Below are 22322 nucleotides of genomic sequence, written 5' to 3'. Positions count from 1 at the left end.
GAAAAAATCAAAGAATCAGTGTTTCTTCCAGACTTCTTTCTCCGGGGGGGGGGGGGGGGGGCGGTAGACTTTCGGGAAGGGGGGGGCGGACACAGTTTTCTATATAAATTTCATTTCGTTCGGGGGGCGCGGGGGGGGGGGGGGGCAAAGCCCCCTCGAAGAGATGCCTGGAAGACCTGACCTTATAGACTTAATAGAACTGAACTGAATTTCTTTATCTAGGTGGTTTTGATTCTGCTGTTAGCTGCCACAACTTCTAGACGACAGCGATTGTTAGAGTTTCTCAACGGCCGACCCGGTCTATTATTGTAAGTCAGGATGACGTAATGATAGGGAAGCGAGGGGAGAGAAGGGGAGGGATAAATGTAAATTTTAAAAATTAAAGACACTTTACAATATTCTGTAGGCAGCGATGTCAAGTAAACTATTAGGTCAAACTCTAGAACATTCCTATTTACATTTTCTCTTATAGAGTTTAAAGTGTACAACCTACCTACCAAAGTTAGATTGTAAAAAACAATAAAATAGCTTTTCACTGACGAAGAGAATATAGATAAGTGAACCCAAACCCCACTTCGCCAGCCTCACCCTGCCAATCCCACCCTGCCAATCCCACTCCGCCAACCCTACAGTGCCAAACCCACTCTATCAACCCCACTCCGCCAACCCTACAGTGCCAAACCCACTCTATCAACCCCACTCTATCAACCCCACTCCGCCAACCCTACAGTGCCAAACCCACTCTATCAACCCCACTCTATCAACCCCACTCCGCCAACCCTACAGTGCCAAACCCACTCTATCAACCCCACTCTATCAACCCCACTCCGCCAACCCTACAGTGCCAAACCCACTCTATCAACCCCACTCCGCCAACCCTACAGTGCCAAACCCACTCTATCAACCCCACTCTATCAACCCCACTCTGCCAACCCTACAGAGCCAACCCCACTCTATCAACCCCACTCTATCAACCCCACTCTGCCAACCCTACAGAGCCAACCCCACTCTATCAACCCCACTCCGCCAACCCTACAGTGCCAAACCCACTCTATCAACCCCACTCTATCAACCCCACTCTGCCAACCCTACAGTGCCAACCCCACTCTATCAACCCCACTCCGCCAACCCTACAGTGCCAAACCCACTCTATCAACCCCACTCTATCAACCCCACTCCGCCAACCCTACAGTGCCAAACCCACTCTATCAACCCCACTCTATCAACCCCACTCTGCCAACCCTACAGTGCCAACCCCACTCTATCAACCCCACTCCGCCAACCCTAAAGTGCCAAACCCACTCTATCAACCCCACTCCGCCAACCCCACTCTATCAACCCCACTCCGCCAACCCTACAGTGCTAAACCCACTCTATCAACCCCACTCTATCAACCCCACTCCGCCAACCCCACTCTGCCAACCCTACAGAGCCAACCCCACTCTATCAACCCCACTCCGCCAACCCTAAAGTGCCAAACCCACTCTATCAACCCCACTCCGCCAACCCCACTCTATCAACCCCACTCCGCCAACCCTAAAGTGCCAAACCCACTCTATCAACCCCACTCCGCCAACCCCACTCTATCAACCCCACTCCGCCAACCCTACAGTGCTAAACCCACTCTATCAACCCCACTCTATCAACCCCACTCCGCCAACCCCACTCTGCCAACCCTACAGAGCCAACCCCACTCTATCAACCCCACTCTGCCAACCCTAAAGTGCCAAACCCACTCTATCAACCCCACTCCGCCAACCCCACTCTATCAACCCCACTCTGCCAACCCTACAGAGCCAACCCCACTCTATCAACCCCACTCTGCCAACCCTACAGTGCCAAACCCACTCTATCAACCCCACTCCGCCAACCCCACTCTGCCAACCCTACAGTGCCAACCCCACTCTGTCAACCCCACTCTGCCAACCCTACAGTGCCAAACCCACTCTATCAACCCCACTCTGCCAACCCTACAGTGCCAAACCCACTCTATCAACCCCACTCCGCTAACCCCACTCTATCAACCCCACTCTGCCAACCCTACAGAGCCAACCCCACTCTATCAACCCCACTCTGCCAACCCTACAGTGCCAAACCCACTCTATCAACCCCACTCCGCCAACCCCACTCTGCCAACCCTACAGTGCCAACCCCACTCTGTCAACCCCACTCTGCCAACCCTACAGTGCCAAACCCACTCTATCAACCCCACTCTGCCAACCCTACAGTGCCAAACCCACTCTATCAACCCCACTCCGCTAACCCCACTCTATCAACCCCACTCTGCCAACCCTACAGAGCCAACCCCACTCTATCAACCCCACTCTGCCAACCCTACAGTGCCAAACCCACTCTATCAACCCCACTCCGCTAACCCCACTCTATCAACCCCACTCTGCCAACCCTACAGAGCCAACCCCACTCTATCAACCCCACTCTGCCAACCCTACAGTGCCAAACCCACTCTATCAACCCCACTCCGCTAACCCCACTCTATCAACCCCACTCTGCCAACCCTACAGAGCCAACCCCACTCTATCAACCCCACTCTGCCAACCCTACAGTGCCAACCCCACTCTATCAACCCCACTCTGCCAACCCTACAGTGCCAAACCCACTCTATCAACCCCACTCCGCTAACCCCACTCTATCAACCCCACTCTGCCAACCCTACAGAGCCAACCCCACTCTATCAACCCCACTCTGCCAACCCTACAGTGCCAAACCCACTCTATCAACCCCACTCCGCTAACCCCACTCTATCAACCCCACTCTGCCAACCCTACAGAGCCAACCCCACTCTATCAACCCCACTCTATCAACCCCACTCTGCCAACCCTACAGAGCCAACCCCACTCTATCAACCCCACTCTGCCAACCCTACAGTGCCAAACCCACTCTATCAACCCCACTCCGCTAACCCCACTCTATCAACCCCACTCTGCCAACCCTACAGAGCCAACCCCACTCTATCAACCCCACTCTATCAACCCCACTCTGCCAACCCTTCAGTGCCAAACCCACTCTATCAACCCCACTCTATCAACCCCACTCCGCCAACCCTACAGTGCCAAACCCACTCTATCAACCCCACTCTATCAACCCCACTCTGCCAACCCTTCAGTGCCAACCCCACTCTATCAACCCCACTCTGCCAACCAATGTTCCCTCTAAGGACCCAGAGTGTGTGTGCAAAAAATATGTTGTGTGCGCGGTGCTAAAAATGACTTGGGCAACTTTATATGTATGTTTAAGCTTGCAATTAAGCAGAGTAATGAAGGCATGCATTTTGATATAAATTAATAGTATAATGTGTAGGACTAGTGAAACGTATGCAATTAAAAGAAGATACGAATCCCATCAAAATAAAATAAAATACACAACAGAAACTTTCAGAGTTATACTTAGACAACATGTTATATGGTCGACTTACTATGTTAGTGTAATGCAATCATATGTTAATAATGTTAATACCATAACGGTAACACAAATACAACAGTTTAACATGTTAACCATTTTAAAAAGCTGACTTGAAAACAAAATTAGCTAACCTTTCAGGGGCATTTATTGCAATTTCTCGTGTCTAACCTTGCCTTGCTTCCACACCTTATATGCTTTGTTTAAATCCACATCCTCTCCAGCATTTAGATATAATTTAATTCGCATTAGATTCTCCAAATGTGTGACTTCAAGTCTATTTCGTGCTTGCACTTTAATGCTGTTCATAAGACTAAAACCTCGCTCGCAATCAGCGCTGAATGCTTGAAAAGTACAGCATATGTTAATTAACTTTGCCAATGAGCTAAATTGTTCATCGTTTAAAGTAACTCCTGCGATTTCAGTTAGTGAATTTACTGAACCTGATTTGAGTTTTTCACTGATCTGAAATTTGAAGTCATTGTATTGCGTGATAAATGACTCTTTATTTGTTGTTTGTAACAAGTCTTTGCACTTAACGCACAGTTGTTTGATCTCTTTGACGCCAAACTCAAATACACAATTTTTTTAAACAAGTATGATCAAAAACTGACCAAAACTGCAGTTCATCTCCTGGAAACCTTACATTTAAATGATCGCAGACCGATCGTATCAACTGCGTGATTTGTCTTGTGTCGATTCCTACGTTTACATTCAAAATTTTCTTGGTTTTATCATTCCAATATACATCTTCACTCAGGTATTGTGCTTCTAATTTGCGTATTTTAGAAATGCAAAATTGATGTGCTTCAATAGATGATAAATTACTTCGCTGCAACAACATTGATAGATTAGCTAATTCAGTTAATACATCATTAACGGTATAAAGCGCAACTTGATACAGGGGATCTCTTAATGATCTCAAAAAATAACAACAAACAGGATCATTGCAGTCTTGGACTTGTTCTTCACAGTAAGCAGCTAAAACATCAAGATTTCTAACAAAAGCACTGACAGCAAAGTGACGTGACAACCAACGAACTTCATGAATTGGTCGAAAAGAAATTACATCCATATCATGCATCTTGGCCAATTCTTCAAGTGCGCCCTTTTTAACCGAAGATCGACTAAATAAAATGTAAACTGCGTAAGAGAACCTCAATATTTTTAAACAAATTAACATCTTTCCAAGCATCAGAAAGTGCCAAGTCTTATCGATGAGCAACACAGTGCTGTTCAACAAGGTGGGGGACCTTAGCCTTCAATAAAGCAGCTAATCCCTTCCTACGGCCTAACATAACCGATGCCCCGTCTGATGTTATCATTACCAAGCGGTTCATGTCAAGTTGATGTTCAGTGTAGTACTGTGTTATGGCTGCCTCCAGAGCTGAGGCATCACATGCGGTAAGCTGAATTATTCCACCAAAAACGGTTTTGTAGAATAAATAATTGACTGGACGAAATTTAAAATAAAAGATTAGCATTTTATGTACTGTTATGTCAGTACTTTCATCAACTATAAGCGTGTGGAACGATGCTACTCGAAGTTCTGCCAACTGTCTGGTATAGAAACATACTTCTCCATGTGGTTATGAATCAGTTGTACCGACAGCATCGAGGCGTTCATCCTAATGGCGAGAAGAACATTATGCATTAGGATTCGAACTTGATCCTCGTTTGAACGCTGGCGCTCATTTTGTTCAATTCGTTCTTCTCGCTCAGTGTTAGTTTTAACCAGCAGCAGTCCCATTTGAGCGGGTGTACAAAATCGCAACATTTTCTTCGTGAACACGAGACAAATGACGTTTACAGTAGTCAATCTTTTCTTCCATGATTCCAAACGCTTTCCTGTGACAAATTCGTTGTCTTTGTTGGTTTTGTTACAAGTACTAGCAGCACAGTCCAATCACTGAAGTCCACTTCAGTCCAATCTCATCTAAATATTCATAGATGCTTCCTAATTCAACTGAAACATTCTTAGAATCTGGCGTATCGGTTGTTACTTTAACTTTGAGCCATTCCAGTTTAAACGAATCTCTCGCTTTTTTTTTTGCTGCATTGTTTTACCGCTTGTTACACACATTTTTCTTTTCAACATTTTCAAAAAGCACTGAGTAGTAAACTTTTATTCCTTATTTACTAAACCAGTCTTTGAATACTGAAACAGTTCGATCCAGGTGCACGTAATAATCCCAAGAATTGGATTCAGTATATAAATCCTTAAACCAAACAGAGTAAAACACATCCACCTTAAGTAACCTATAATTTGCATCTGACTTGAATAAACCGTCATAGTATCAAGGAGGTGGGTGGGGGTTGGGAGATGGGGGAGGGCAGTGACAATAGAAAATAAAACCTTGCATGGTCAGCTACTAGCCACAATCCCTTTTACGGTCAGTTTTGGGGTAAACCATTAAATCAAGCAGAGGGAGTGTCACCCAGACATCACATCGGTACCCGCCTCGCTCAGTTGAGAGTTAAGTCATTAACTAGACCTGTGGTATGACAACCGAGGTCACCCCCTCCCCTAGGGGTCACAAGCTTTAAGTATCAGTTTGGTCGAGGCCTCAAAACACAAAGACTGTTCGTTTAACAAAACAGGTACTAAAAAATGTCGCTTAATTCAATTTTTTTAGTGAATCAGGCTTGCCCGACGTTCTGATAATCTGTGCGCGGCATCAGAAAATCTCTGCGCGGCACATTTGAAAGTGCTGCGCGGCCGCGCAGCCGCGCAGCTTAGAGGGAACACTGCTGCCAACCCTACAGTGCCAAACCCACTCTATCAACCCTACTCCGCCAACCCCACTCTGCCAACCCTACAGTGCCAACCCTACAGAGCCAACCCCACTCTATCAACCCCACTCTGCCAACCCTACAGAGCCAAACCCACTCTATCAACCCCACTCCGCCAACCCCACTCTATCAACCCCACTCCGCCAACCCTACAGTGCCAAACCCACTCTATTAACCCTACTCCGCCAACCCCACTCTGCCAACCCTACAGTACCAACCCCAATCTATCAACGCCACTCAATCAACTCTGGAAAAAAAAAACAAGCAGGTTTTCATGAAAATTGAGAAGTTCGCTAACCTAAAATTGGAACGTATGAAACCTTTAACCCTTAACCCTTGACCCGTAACATTTAACCCTAAACCCTTAACCCTTAACCATTAAACCTTAAGTAAAGTTGTATTTCAATACTTCCCGCAGTCCAATGGATACTTTAACTAGATCATCAAGAATTTCCTACGCATGCGCTTACGGAGCCACAGCATTTTTGGTCTATCAAATCTCCATTCAACACCAGTTCGCTGTTGACTACGACGGGATTCTTTCAGTAGAAAGTAGGCTATACAATATGTGTACTCGATAATTCGTAGGTTATAGTTAGTTTGGTTAAAATAATCAAGGTTAAGCTTTGGGTTAATTTTGTTAAATTATCGTAGGGCTTTGGTTGATTAAAATGTCAAAGTTTAAAGCTGGAATAATTAGTTCAGTTATATTTTTAGGACACTGTTGTCAATAAATCAAGTCTGTATTCCCCCTTATCCCAGCTGTGATGGCCATCCTCTCAATGATTATCTACGGTCTCGTGTTCTTCCCATTATTTGCTTGTCTGGCGTTGGGCACGGCTTTTTCCTTTGGCCTTGGCACCATCTACGTCTGGATGTTTTTTGTTGTGGATCTCTATCGTCTCTCAGAGTGCAGCTTTACTTTGGTGAGTTAGATATCGAATATATATATATATATATATATATATATATATATATATATATATATATATATATATATATATATATATATATATATGTATATATATATGTATATATGTATATATATAAATGTGTACGTGTACGTATATGAGCACGTCTATGTGTATGTCTATGTCTATGTATATGGCTATGGTTATGGCTATGTATATATATGTCTATGTATATATATATATATATATATATATATATATATATATATATATATATATATATATATATATATATATATATATATATATATATATATATATATCCCGCGCTACATGGAGAGTAGTTATCACAAAGTAATATTGTTTTGACATAATCTCAATGTTACACTACACATAATGTTAAAACCAAACATTAAAAGTAATTTATCACACACCCTCTAAAAGCAGTATGTGTTATGCCATCTATATTCTACTAAGTCTCCTATGTTTACAAATGTGTATATTTTTTTTTTTTTTTTTTTTTTTTTTGGTTTTTGTTTGCCTATCTCTTCCGTTAGACGAGAGCATCTGCACTATGTACAGAACTGTTAAACACACATTTATTCAAAGACGTTAGTTTATTGATATATTCATTTGTAGAAACACCCCTTTAATAAAAAAAAAATTCAGAACAAGTACTTTATTTTAAACAGACCTTAAATTTTTTTTACCGGCTTAGTGAGGTAACAAAAAGTAACAAAATTATTGTGACCTTGAAATGACCTTGAAATTGTAGCTTTTACTATATTTAGTAACATATTAATGTGCACGATTATGAAAACAAGGTAATTAAAAAGTCTAGTGACAATTTTAGCGCAATTTCCTTATGTTTCTAAAAATAGCTCTGTCGTAGCGTAAATCAAGAGCAGGGTTAGTAAAACCATTGGTTAGTTAATTAGTTATTAAAACGGTTTTTATTAATTTTTTTGTCCAGTATTTTACATGTTTTATTTACAATAGAGTTACATGACTAAAATCCATTGCGCGCCTAGCTACCGAACGTGATGTCGCAGCCATTGAACGTGATGGCGCAGTTATTGAACGTGATGACGCGTGTGGTGTGGTTGGATAAAAATGCCTACTAATTTGGTCCAGATTTTAATTAATTCAAAAAAATTTTTGTGACCGAACGAAAGGATATTTTTGAAAACTTTCTTCGGCAATATTGTTCTAAATTATGGCAGGAATCGATTGGTACATGTTTCAAGTCGCTAAGTGGTCTGGTTGCTGAGATATGGGTAAAAAACTGCATTTTTAAAAGGTTTTTTGGCTTTTCCGGGAAATCCATGAAAGAAACCCGGAATGGTTTTGGTCTATGTTCATCCTCGTAACTTGCTTAACATAATTGCTTTTGGAACTAGTCCTCGATATTGCTTTGTTGAGGAGGAGATACGACTTAAAGCTGCGGACACACATCCATTCATTCATACATTCATACATCCAGAAATGACGGGTTAATAAACGCAATGGACACCAGCGAGAAAAGTCTCAAAGGTATTTGAGAGGTGCATAAATTAATTTAAAAATCTTGCACGGCGTAGTTACAATTAATATGGTTATAAAATCCTGTCTGTCTGGTTTTCTTCGGACTTTACTAAAGATTGGATGTATTTGATGTTTTTAATATTTTCGGTAACTAAATAAAAATTAAAAAAAAAGCAAAAACAATTTGGTTTTCACGTGTAATGGTGACATAAACAATGGCATCCTGCTATTGGATAGGCCGCCATATTGTACACATTGTAAGCTAAAATTAGAAAACTAGGTCATGGGGTTTTAAATTTGCATTGTTATTTAAAAACTTGATCTGCAAAGTTTTGTAAACAAATAGTTATCGTTCCCTAAGTTACTGTACAGCCAATCAATATTTGCCTTACGAAAGTGAAACATCCGGTTATAACTTTGGCTTGATGAAAATAAATAGAAATGTAGCCTTAAACTCAACAAATTATTTTCAAGTTCTCTGGATTTGCAACTTTTATAGTATTTATTCTAAAAATATAAAATTTCTAAATTAATTTTAGGCTTAAGTTTTTTTTTTTTTTTTTTTTTTTACGGTCTAAATCTAAAAAGCACGTTTTTATTCCATGTCAACAACATTATGGAAGGAATCTCGTCAACTCGCTGGTGTCCATTCTCCAGAATGGAAATTGCGCTAAAAAGTATTAATGGTAAAGAACCGAAATTTTACACTTATGTTCGTAAGGTAATGATGTGTATTTTGTACCATTTTTATTTGATTCGGATAGATAATGAATATTTTATGCATTTTTAAAAATAATTATGTGAGAAAAAAATTAGTGGTCGGGAGTTACATTAACATCCATTTCTTTACATTAACATCCATTTCTTTAATATTTTAAAAATATCTGAATAAAAATGGTACAATTTCAAGAATGGTACATAATTAAGATATGTATGCCGTTTTAACCACATAGCTTTGTAACTTTTTGAAAACTCGTGCATGAGGTCTCAGAGCTCTCTGATTGGTTAAAATTTTTCCAAAGAAGTTTATTAATTCGCGATAAATAACAGGTGTTATATTGGAAATAATATTAATCAAGGATTAAAACCAAGCTTCACCCGATTACTAAAAATGTATTAAAATTTGATAATTGGTAAAAAATTAATAAAAATTAATAAAAATTAAGTATTTTTAATAAGATAAAATATCGCGTAACCATGGTTATTTAAAAAGTAAATTACATCAATCTTAATCAACAATTTTAGAAAATAATTTGGCAGAAAATGTTTATAATAGGTTCATTTAATTAAATAAACAAAGAACTAAAAATGTGTTTGTGTATGATAAATTGTGGTGGTACCTATCTTTAAAACGACAAGTAGCTCGTCATCTCTAAAAAAAAGACCATCATCTGCCCATCCTCAACGTCCGTAGCCGTACCGTAAAAGCAATGATCCGTGACAAATAACAGTTTATGTACGACAACAAGCTGATCAAGAGTTAGCCAGTTCTGAATCTTTTTTTATCCACTTTGCTTCGAAATATTTTAATTAATATTCAAAGACTAATTTATCTTCTAATTAATTCAAAAAATAGTTATTCTCTCGTTGTCATCGAAGACGAATTTATAAAAAAAAAAGAGTTACAAATTTTACCACTAACTAGGTAGTCCAAACTGGCGAAAAAGTGCGTTTTAGGGTCAGTTTTTGCGGTTTTCAAAAATAAAATTTCACTACTTCTAGTTGTCCTATAAGAATAAAAATTATATGTCAATAAAGTTTAAGCCTTTATCTGTCGTAATCTGGTATTTTTATATCTGTAACACATGTTTGAATGTGTTTTATATTTGTTTGAAAAGTATCAGTTACGTCAACAAATTTCACCGTTTTGCGTGTACCGATCGACCCCACACTGTTTCATTTGGTTGCGGCTTCGCGACGAAGCATCGTAGAAGCATAATCTTAATGTCATTTTAAAGAGCGAATTCTAGTCTATCGTTTGATGTATAAATTGAAAAAATAACTTGCTTATTTCATTTTAAAAAATCAGTTTTTAAACTTTAAATGACGATATATACACGAAAACAAACTAATTCTGTTTCAATTTTTACACCGATGTAAAGTTCAGTTTTATAACTACTTTGTGTTGTAAATTCAAGTATTTCTGATTTACGGTCGCGAAGCCGTACCCCCAATAAACATATAACCCTCGAGTCGACTTTCAGCCCCGAGTAAGTTGCTCGCCGAACGGTTTTAAAGGTTGACGACCGATGATGCTAAACGGATTTTACCCTTGCTAGAGCCTTCAAACAAGTTGTAAGTATCATTTTTAAAGTTTCATTTCCATTTTAATAAATGAATTTTAAGTTTGAATGTCAGTTTGGTTTAATTAGCACACGTTATTAATGTAAATTTGAACCCTACTAGTCCACGGTTTTAGCGCGTGAACTACGCTTGTACACATGGTGTGTTTAAACGTGAAGCTATTTAATTCAGGACATTCTAGGGACTTAAAATATGGATGCGCTTAACTATTAGATGCTAGTGTTTACTAATTCTTTAAAATCTATCGAATGGGATTAATGATAGGGTCGTATTACTACAGTTTATCTGGACTATCACGTCAAAATTATGAATCGACAAATTCAAAATGGCCACCAGACAATTTTGGTTACCATGTGGACGAACTCAATTATTTACAGGGAACGAAGGTTAAATACTTATAAAATATTAATGAAACACAAAAGAAATTTATAATTATAATAACTCTACATTTTTATTAATTTATTTAAAACAAAAGACACTAATTTTTAAGGACTAATGTGATTAATTTTTTATTTTCTGTTGTGCACTCTGATTCTGATTCCCCTGCTGAATAATGTGAAATGGTCTGCGCCAGTCTCCTTAATAAAATGTACCAGATCAATTTTTAGATGGTAATTTATTAAGATTGTACATGTTGTGACTTAGTTTTAAATGTTATATTAGTTGTAAGTGTAAGTAGTAATAGTAGTATTTCTCATTATTTATTTATTTTATATGCATATAGTAGTAACAATGAAGGACAGTTAAGTTGTCCTATAGGATGTTGAGAACCACAGTATGGCACCTTCATCATTGGATATCTCAACCATTGTGGCACAAACAACGAATATTTCATGCAATAGAATTAATATTAAAAATATACTATCAAGTATAAATTACCTTTAACAAAATGGTATTTTCAGGCTTTTTCATGTTTCCAGCTAGTCATAGGACAAATAGGCTAGTAGTAAATTTAAATATATTTTATTAATCACTAAATAAATTATTTATTCCATAGCTGGAGACATTTATGGTGGCCTATCCAGAACTTTCCTTACAAGGGAAGGGAAGAAGGCCAAGCCCCCTCCCCCCTACAGTTCCCAAAACATATCACTTGCTCTTGATGCTCCACAAGATCAAGGTTGAGGGAAACAAGACATATAAAGATGTGGAGTTGTGGTTTTAAAAACTGTTCCCCCAAAGCAGTTATCAACCCGATAGGTTTGAATGTAGCATCAACTGCTACATCACTTGTAGGCATCACGTCTTTATTAGATTACATTATATTACTCCACTAAATTTTGATTCTATTTCTCCTGCACTAGATAACTGTGGCATTTTTTAAAAATAATATTTTAACTCATGTGATTTTTGAAAATAATGAACACATTCTTCCTGTTAATGTTACCAACACAATAGTTTTAGAGTTATTCAATGTCCAAAGCAAAAAAAAAAAAATTTGATTTTTTTTTTTTTTTTTTTTATGAAAATAAAAGTGACCAAAACGCATTTTTGTCATTTTCAATTATTTTTTTACCTTAGAAAGACTCATTTTAGATGACTGAAAAAAATTGGGCATATATATTACAAACTTTGCAGTAACTTTACCAATTTCTACACTTCTATGTTATTTAGTTTAGAAAATATGGGTTCTCAAAAATGGCACTTTTTGAAAATCAGTTTTTTACCAAATTTTGCTTTTTTAAAAATCGCATAACTTTTTTATTTATTGAGATATTTTTATAAAATTTGCGGCATAGAGGTTACAATTAAAAGTTCTTTCATGTTGGACTACCTACACTAACCCTAACGGACATTGTGAACTAAGTAAAATCTTGTAAAAAGATAAAGGTTGATTATGATGACGGTTAATACAGTCATCTCGATTGTTGCAGGCTGGCCGAGCTGTTTTGTTTATTCGCATGCTACCAAGCCTCGGTTGTCTGGGCTACCTAAGTGTAGCTCTCCCCATCCGATTCGCTTTGGCTATCTATCACAAGAATTACGTCACCACAGACCTGGGCGAGAGGCCACCAGACGAGACCATGAAGGAAATTCGCGCCTCCTTCCAGGGGCAACACGTGCGGAAGTTACTGAGGAAACCAGATCCTGTCATGTAAGCTTTTGTTTAGCTTCTCCGTCTAATCTTAGTTTAGCTTCTCTCTCTAATCTTAGTTTAGCTTCTCTGTCTAATCTTAGTTTAGCTTCTCTGTCTAATCTTAGTTTAGCTTCTCCATCTAATCTTAGTTTAGCTTCTCTGTCTAATCTAAGTTTAGCTTCTCCGTCTAATCTTAGTTTAGCTTCTCTGTCTAATCTTAGTTTAGCTTCTCTGTCTAATCTTAGTTTAGCTTCTCCGTCTAATCTTAGTTTAGCTTCTCTGTCTAATCTTAATTTAGCTTCTCCTTCTAATCTTAGTTTAGCTTCTCTGTCTAATCTTAGTTTAGCTTCTCCGTCTAATCTTAGTTTAGCTTCTCTGTCTAATCTTAATTTAGCTTCTCCGTCTAATCTTAGTTTAGCTTCTCTGTCTAATCTTAGTTTAGCTTCTCTGTCTAATCTTAGTTTAGCTTCTCTGTCTAATCTTAGTTTAGCTTCTCTGTATACTGTCCACACATATTTTAGCTTCTCTGTCTACTGTCCACACATAGTTTAGCTTCTGTGTCTACTGTCCACACATAGTTTAGCTTCTCTGTATACTGTCCACACATAGTTTAGCTTCTCTGTATACTGTCCACACATAGTTTAGCTTCTCTGTCTACTGTCCACACATAGTTTAGCTTCTCTGTCTAATCTTAGTTTAGCTTCTTTGTCTACTGTCCACACATAGTTTAGCTTCTCTGTCTACTGTCCACACATAGTTTAGCTTCTCTGTCTACTGTCCACACATAGTTTAGCTTCTCTGTCTAATCTTAGTTTAGCTTCTCTGTATGCTGTCCACACATAGTTTAGCTTCTCTGTATACTGTCCACACATAGTTTAGCTTCTCTGTCTAATCTTAGTTTAGCTTCTCTGTATACTGTCCACACATATTTTAGCTTCTCTGTCTACTGTCCACACATAGTTTAGCTTCTGTGTCTACTGTCCACACATAGTTTAGCTTCTCTGTATACTGTCCACACATAGTTTAGCTTCTCTGTCTACTGTCCACACATAGTTTAGCTTCTCTGTCCACCGTCCACACATAGTTTAGCTTCTCTGTCTAATCTTAGTTTAGCTTCTCTGTATGCTGTCCACACATAGTTTAGCTTCTCTGTATACTGTCCACACATAGTTTAGCTTCTTTGTCTACTGTCCACACATAGTTTAGCTTCTCTGTCTACTGTCCACACATAGTTTAGCTTCTCTGTCCACCGTCCACACATAGTTTAGCTTCTCTGTCTAATCTTAGTTTAGCTTCTCTGTCTAATCTTAGTTTAGCTTCTCTGTCTAATCTTAGTTTAGCTTCTCTGTATGCTGTCCACACATAGTTTAGCTTCTTTGTCTACTGTCCACACATAGTTTAGCTTCTCTGTCTACTGTCCACACATAGTTTAGCTTCTCTGTCCACCGTCCACACATAGTTTAGCTTCTCTGTCTAATCTTAGTTTAGCTTCTCTGTCTAATCTTAGTTTAGCTTCTCTGTCTAATCTTAGTTTAGCTTCTCTGTCCACACATAGTTTAGCTTCTCTGTCTAATCTTAGTTTAGCTTCTCTGTCTAATCTTAGTTTAGCTTCTCTGTATACTGTCCACACATAGTTTAGCTTCTTTGTCTACTGTCCACACATAGTTTAGCTTCTCTGTCTACTGTCCACACATAGTTTAGCTTCTCTGTCTACTGTCCACACATAGTTTAGCTTCTCTGTCTAATCTTAGTTTAGCTTCTCTGTATGCTGTCCACACATAGTTTAGCTTCTCTGTATACTGTCCACACATAGTTTAGCTTCTCTGTCTACTGTCCACACATAGTTTAGCTTCTTTGTCTACTGTCCACACATAGTTTAGCTTCTCTGTCTACTGTCCACACATAGTTTAGCTTCTCTGTCCACCGTCCACACATAGTTTAGCTTCTCTGTCTAATCTTAGTTTAGCTTCTCTGTATGCTGTCCACACATAGTTTAGCTTCTCTGTCTACTGTCCACACATAGTTTAGCTTCTTTGTCTACTGTCCACACATAGTTTAGCTTCTCTGTATACTGTCCACACATAGTTTAGCTTCTCTGTCTAATCTTAGTTTAGCTTCTCTGTATGCTGTCCACACATAGTTTAGCTTCTCTGTATACTGTCCACACATAGTTTAGCTTCTCTGTCCACCGTCCACACATAGTTTAGCTTCTCTGTCTAATCTTAGTTTAGCTTCTCTGTCTAATCTTAGTTTAGCTTCTCTGTCTAATCTTAGTTTAGCTTCTCTGTCTAATCTTAGTTTAGCTTCTCTGTCTAATCTTAGTTTAGCTTCTCTGTCTAATCTTAGTTTAGCTTCTCTGTCTAATCTTAGTTTAGCTTCTCTGTCTAATCTTAGTTTAGCTTCTCTGTCTAATCTTAGTTTAGCTTCTCTGTCTAATCTTAGTTTAGCTTCTCTGTATGCTGTCCACACATAGTTTAGCTTCTCTGTATACTGTCCACACATAGTTTAGCTTCTCTGTCTACTGTCCACACATAGTTTAGCTTCTCTGTATACTGTCCACACATAGTTTAGCTTCTCTGTATACTGTCCACACATAGTTTAGCTTCTTTGTCTACTGTCCACACATAGTTTAGCTTCTCTGTATACTGTCCACACATAGTTTAGCTTCTCTGTCTACTGTCCACACATAGTTTAGCTTCTCTGTATACTGTCCACACATAGTTTAGCTTCTTTGTCTACTGTCCACACATAGTTTAGCTTCTCTGTATACTGTCCACACATAGTTTAGCTTCTCTGTATGCTGTCCACACATAGTTTAGCTTCTTTGTCTACTGTCCACACATAGTTTAGCTTCTCTGTATACTGTCCACACATAGTTTAGCTTCTCTGTATGCTGTCCACACATAGTTTAGCTTCTCTGTCTAATCTTAGTTTAGCTTCTCTGTATGCTGTCCACACATAGTTTAGCTTCTCTGTCCACCGTCCACACATAGTTTAGCTTCTCTGTCTAATCTTAGTTTAGCTTCTCTGTCTAATCTTAGTTTAGCTTCTCTGTCTAATCTTAGTTTAGCTTCTCTGTCTAATCTTAGTTTAGCTTCTCTGTCTAATCTTAGTTTAGCTTCTCTGTCTAATCTTAGTTTAGCTTCTCTGTCTAATCTTAGTTTAGCTTCTCTGTCTAATCTTAGTTTAGCTTCTCTGTCTAATCTTAGTTTAGCTTCTCTGTCTAATCTTAGTTTAGCTTCTCTGTCTAATCTTAGTTTAGCTTCTCTGTATGCTGTCCACACATAGTTTAGCTTCTCTGTATACTGTCCACACATAGTTTAGCTTCTCTGTCTACTGTCCACACATAGTTTAGCTTCTCTGTCTAATCTTAGTTTAGCTTCTCTGTCTAGTCTTAGTTTAGCTTCTCTGTCTAATCTTAGTTTAGCTTCTCTGTCTAATCTTAGTTTAGCTTCTCTGTATACTGTCCACACATAGTTTAGCTTCTCTGTCTACTGTCCACACATAGTTTAGCTTCTCTGTCTACTGTCCACACATAGTTTAGCTTCTCTGTCTACTGTCCACACATAGTTTAGCTTCTCTGTATACTGTCCACACATAGTTTAGCTTCTCTGTCTACTGTCCACACATAGTTTAGCTTCTCTGTCCACCGTCCACACATAGTTTAGCTTCTCTGTCTAATCTTAGTTTAGCTTCTCTGTATGCTGTCCACACATAGTTTAGCTTCTCTGTATACTGTCCACACATAGTTTAGCTTCTCTGTCTACTGTCCACACATAGTTTAGCTTCTCTGTATACTGTCCACACATAGTTTAGCTTCTCTGTCTACTGTCCACACATAGTTTAGCTTCTCTGTCCACCGTCCACACATAGTTTAGCTTCTCTGTCTAATCTTAGTTTAGCTTCTCTGTATACTGTCCACACATAGTTTAGCTTCTCTGTCTACTGTCCACACATAGTTTAGCTTCTCTGTATACTGTCCACACATAGTTTAGCTTCTCTGTCTACTGTCCACACATAGTTTAGCTTCTCTGTCCACCGTCCACACATAGTTTAGCTTCTCTGTCTAATCTTAGTTTAGCTTCTCTGTATGCTGTCCACACATAGTTTAGCTTCTCTGTATGCTGTCCACACATAGTTTAGCTTCTCTGTATACTGTCCACACATAGTTTAGCTTCTCTGTATGCTGTCCACACATAGTTTAGCTTCTCTGTATACTGTCCACACATAGTTTAGCTTCTCTGTCTACTGTCCACACATAGTTTAGCTTCTCTGTATACTGTCCACACATAGTTTAGCTTCTCTGTCTACTGTCCACACATAGTTTAGCTTCTCTGTCCACCGTCCACACATAGTTTAGCTTCTCTGTCTAATCTTAGTTTAGCTTCTCTGTATGCTGTCCACACATAGTTTAGCTTCTCTGTATACTGTCCACACATAGTTTAGCTTCTTTGTCTACTGTCCACACATAGTTTAGCTTCTCTGTATACTGTCCACACATAGTTTAGCTTCTCTGTCTAATCTTAGTTTAGCTTCTCTGTATACTGTCCACACATAGTTTAGCTTCTCTGTCTACTGTCCACACATAGTTTAGCTTCTCTGTCTAATCTTAGTTTAGCTTCTCTGTATACTGTCCACACATAGTTTAGCTTCTCTGTCTACTGTCCACACATAGTTTAGCTTCTCTGTCCACCGTCCACACATAGTTTAGCTTCTCTGTCTAATCTTAGTTTAGCTTCTCTGTCTAATCTTAGTTTAGCTTCTCTGTCTAATCTTAGTTTAGCTTCTCTGTCTAATCTTAGTTTAGCTTCTCTGTCTAATCTTAGTTTAGCTTCTCTGTATGCTGTCCACACATAGTTTAGCTTCTCTGTCTACTGTCCACACATAGTTTAGCTTCTCTGTCTAATCTTAGTTTAGCTTCTCTGTATGCTGTCCACACATAGTTTAGCTTCTCTGTATACTGTCCACACATAGTTTAGCTTCTCTGTCTACTGTCCACACATAGTTTAGCTTCTCTGTATACTGTCCACACATAGTTTAGCTTCTTTGTATACTGTCCACACATAGTTTAGCTTCTCTGTCTAATCTTAGTTTAGCTTCTCTGTCTAATCTTAGTTTAGCTTCTCTGTCTAATCTTAGTTTAGCTTCTCTGTCTAATCTTAGTTTAGCTTCTCTGTCTAATCTTAGTTTAGCTTCTCTGTCTAATCTTAGTTTAGCTTCTCTGTATGCTGTCCACACATAGTTTAGCTTCTCTGTATACTGTCCACACATAGTTTAGCTTCTCTGTCTAATCTTAGTTTAGCTTCTCTGTATGCTGTCCACACATAGTTTAGCTTCTCTGTCTACTGTCCACACATAGTTTAGCTTCTCTGTCTAATCTTAGTTTAGCTTCTCTGTCTAATCTTAGTTTAGCTTCTCTGTATACTGTCCACACATAGTTTAGCTTCTTTGTCTACTGTCCACACATAGTTTAGCTTCTCTGTCTAATCTTAGTTTAGCTTCTCTGTATGCTGTCCACACATAGTTTAGCTTCTCTGTATACTGTCCACACATAGTTTAGCTTCTCTGTCCACCGTCCACACATAGTTTAGCTTCTCTGTCTAATCTTAGTTTAGCTTCTCTGTCTAATCTTAGTTTAGCTTCTCTGTCCACACTTAGTTTAGCTTCTCTGTCTAATCTTAGTTTAGCTTCTCTGTCTAATCTTAGTTTAGCTTCTCTGTCTAATCTTAGTTTAGCTTCTCTGTCTAATCTTAGTTTAGCTTCTCTGTCTAATCTTAGTTTAGCTTCTCTGTCTAATCTTAGTTTAGCTTCTCTGTATGCTGTCCACACATAGTTTAGCTTCTCTGTCTACTGTCCACACATAGTTTAGCTTCTCTGTCTAATCTTAGTTTAGCTTCTCTGTATGCTGTCCACACATTGTTTAGCTTCTCTGTCTACTGTCCACACATAGTTTAGCTTCTCTGTATACTGTCCACACATAGTTTAGCTTCTCTGTATACTGTCCACACATAATTTAGCTTCTCTGTATACTGTCCACACATAGTTTAGCTTCTCTGTCTACTGTCCACACATAGTTTAGCTTCTCTGTATACTGTCCACACATAATTTAGCTTCTCTGTATACTGTCCACACATAGTTTAGCTTCTCTGTATACTGTCCACACATAGTTTAGCTTCTCTGTCTAATCTTAGTTTAGCTTCTCTGTCTAATCTTAGTTTAGCTTCTCTGTCTAATCTTAGTTTAGCTTCTCTGTCTAATCTTAGTTTAGCTTCTCTGTCTAATCTTAGTTTAGCTTCTCTGTCTAATCTTAGTTTAGCTTTTCTGTCTAATCTTAGTTTAGCTTCTCTGTATGCTGTCCACACATAGTTTAGCTTCTCTGTATACTGTCCACACATAGTTTAGCTTCTCTGTCCACCGTCCACACATAGTTTAGCTTCTCTGTCTAATCTTAGTTTAGCTTCTCTGTATACTGTCCACACATAGTTTAGCTTCTCTGTATACTGTCCACACATAGTTTAGCTTCTCTGTCTAATCTTAGTTTAGCTTCTCTGTCTAATCTTAGTTTAGCTTCTCTGTATGCTGTCCACACATAGTTTAGCTTCTCTGTATACTGTCCACACATAGTTTAGCTTCTCTGTCCACCGTCCACACATAGTTTAGCTTCTCTGTCTAATCTTAGTTTAGCTTCTCTGTATACTGTCCACACATAGTTTAGCTTCTCTGTATACTGTCCACACATAGTTTAGCTTCTCTGTCTACCGTCCACACATAGTTTAGCTTATACTTATACGACATAGCACGCCGGGTTTTGTGAACTAAATATGTTGTCGAAGGTTTTCGAAGTGTAGGATTCTTACAATACATCTTTAAATCTAACGTACTTAAAAATAGAGTTATGGTTAATGTTTTCTTAGAGTTGTGTTACTTGAATATTTGTCTTAGAATAGTAAATGTATTGTAAGTCTTCTTGTGGTTATCCCATTCTTTACTTCCGAGCAGAGAACCAGTTGGACTTGTAAACGTTATCGAAAAAATCATCATCAGCAAACTACAGGTCTGGATATACCATAGAGAAAAAGGTTTGATATTATAGTGGCGTAGCAAGGTCGGGTGTCACCCGGTGCGGCACCTATTGGTGTGTCCCCCCCCCCTGAAAGAAATTTGTTTTGGTATATACATATATATATATATATATATATATATATATATATATATATATATATATATATATATATATATATATATATATATATATATATATATATATTCCATATACCTTTGTAAGTATGTGTATAATGTATTCAAATGAATCTTTTTTTCCTGGTTGTATGCAAATCTTTTTTTGAAGCTACGCACTTTAGACTGAAATTTGTCCTTCAAATTTTAATGTATTGGAAAATGAATAAAACAATTTATTTACAATGGATTATTACTTTTCAAAGTTGTGTTATTTTGTAACACGCACTTTTAAATAAAAAACAAAATGTTTTCTTTTAACTTATTACATATTGAGAAAATATTTATAACAATGACACAAATTCGTGCAAAAGATATACATTGATTTTAGCCATATAGCACACTACTTTTAATAGAATAGAAAAATAACCCATTAAACGTATCACAAATCATGGATAACAAATCAATATAATAAAAGGAAAAAGTAAAAACATCGACACAAGGCAAAATTACTTAAGCACTATCAAATGTGCAGCTATTGTTCTACTGGCGTCACACACTACACACACACACGTATAAATACACACACACACGCGTAGGCTGTTGTATAATAATTTTCTTTATCAAATGATATGCCTATTTGTAAATGTCCTATGTGGTTTCACCCCAATCCACTTATGGGGACATTCTATTTGGTGTCACCCCACTGACTTTTTGTCGAATGGTGTCAATTCCTGCAAACATTATATTAATCCAACTAGAAAAAGCAGGGCCAAACTCTAATAGTTAACAATTCAATTGCAAAAAGCATTTTTTTTTGGTAGTAAATTGTAAAAGTTGGTGTCACCCCAATCCCAGACGTGGATTGACATAACAAGTCATTACAATTCTCAACGAAACCTTTTTCCTCACGCAAATTTTGCAACGTTTAGTTGATGTAGCCCCCCCCCCCCCCCCCCCCTGATAGATATAAACTGTGCTCAGATAATACTAACGATGTTTATCGATAGTCGTTATTGATACAGCTAGATGTAGCAGGTTTTCGTCATTGTGTCATTCCCCCTCCTTACCCGTGTTGGGACTTGTCAACTTCGCTCTTAAAAGTCTATTTAACTCTAATTAATCTTTTATTAACTGGAATGAATATTCTGCTGTTTTTTGCTTTGGTGTCACACCCACGCCCTAATTGGTGTCACCCGGTGCGGCCCGCACCCTTCCCCTCGCTACGCCTCTGTATTTTAATTATTCTTATGATGGAAATAGTATTATATAATATTTTACTACTGATTTTAATGTCACTCATAAAAAAATCCTTAAAAAAAGCAACTTGAAATTTTAAAACTGTTGTATCAACTCTGAAAAAGATATTTAAAAAAAAAATTTTTGAACTATTTTCCCCAGGGTTCCGCTACCCATCTCGCTTATTGGCGGTTATGTTTGTGGCTGCTTGCGTGGTCTATGTGGTGAGACAACATCATACTTGATTACCCGACACACACATGCACGCACGCCCATACACACACCTCAGCACACACGCACCACACACAACACACAAGCATGCATACTTTTATTTCTAGTTGACAGTAGAGCTTACAGCCTACTTTTATTTCTAGTTGACAGTAGAGCTAACAGCATACTTTTATTTCTAGTTGACATTAGAGCTAACAGCCTACTTTTATTTCTAGTTGACAGTAGAGCTGACAGCCTACTTTTATTTCTAGTTGACAGTAGAGCTTACAGCCTACTTTTATTTCTAGTTGACAGTTGAGCTGACAGCCTACTTTTATTTCTAGTTGACAGTAGAGCTGACAGCCTACTTTTATTTCTAGTTGACAGTAGAGCTAACAGCCTACTTTTATTTCTAGTTGACAGTAGAGCTAACAGCCTACTTTTATTTCTAGTTGACATTAGAGCTAACAGCCTACTTTTATTTCTAGTTGACAGTAGAGCTAACAGCCTACTTTTATTTCTAGTTGACAGTAGAGCTGACAGCATACTTTTATTTCTAGTTGACAGTAGAGCTGACAGCATACTTTTATTTCTAGTTGACAGTAGAGCTGACAGCATACTTTTATTTCTAGTTGACAGTAGAGCTGACAGCATACTTTTATTTCTAGTTG

The 22322-nt window shown here is 38.2% G+C and overlaps 1 protein-coding gene across 9 annotated transcripts in view; it reads left to right on the top strand.

The window, feature by feature from the left end:
* The window catches only part of LOC131953702 (receptor for retinol uptake STRA6), a 61281-nt gene that overhangs the window by 4238 nt on the left and 34721 nt on the right, over nt 1–22322 (top strand). For 6 of the 9 annotated variants that reach the window (XR_009388669.1, XR_009388668.1, XR_009388664.1 and 3 more), the window contains 6 exons: nt 223–308; nt 6629–6762; nt 6973–7136; nt 12824–13044; nt 20026–20105; nt 21604–21665. The gene's annotated coding sequence lies outside the window, so the exon portion shown is untranslated. Of the gene's footprint in view, nt 1–222; nt 309–6628; nt 6763–6972; nt 7137–12823; nt 13045–20025; nt 20106–21603; nt 21666–22322 lie in introns of those variants that run through there. The other 3 variants (XR_009388663.1, XM_059317025.1, XM_059317024.1) reach the window with 1 other exon arrangement.

This window comes from Physella acuta, unplaced genomic scaffold, assembly GCF_028476545.2.
Source record: "Physella acuta isolate Inbredline_101_S28 unplaced genomic scaffold, ASM2847654v3 ptg000941l, whole genome shotgun sequence".
Lineage (NCBI taxonomy): Eukaryota > Metazoa > Mollusca > Gastropoda > Physidae > Physella > Physella acuta.
The sequence above is the reverse complement of the archived record's forward strand: the minus strand, read 5'-3'. Positions and strand labels throughout refer to the sequence as shown.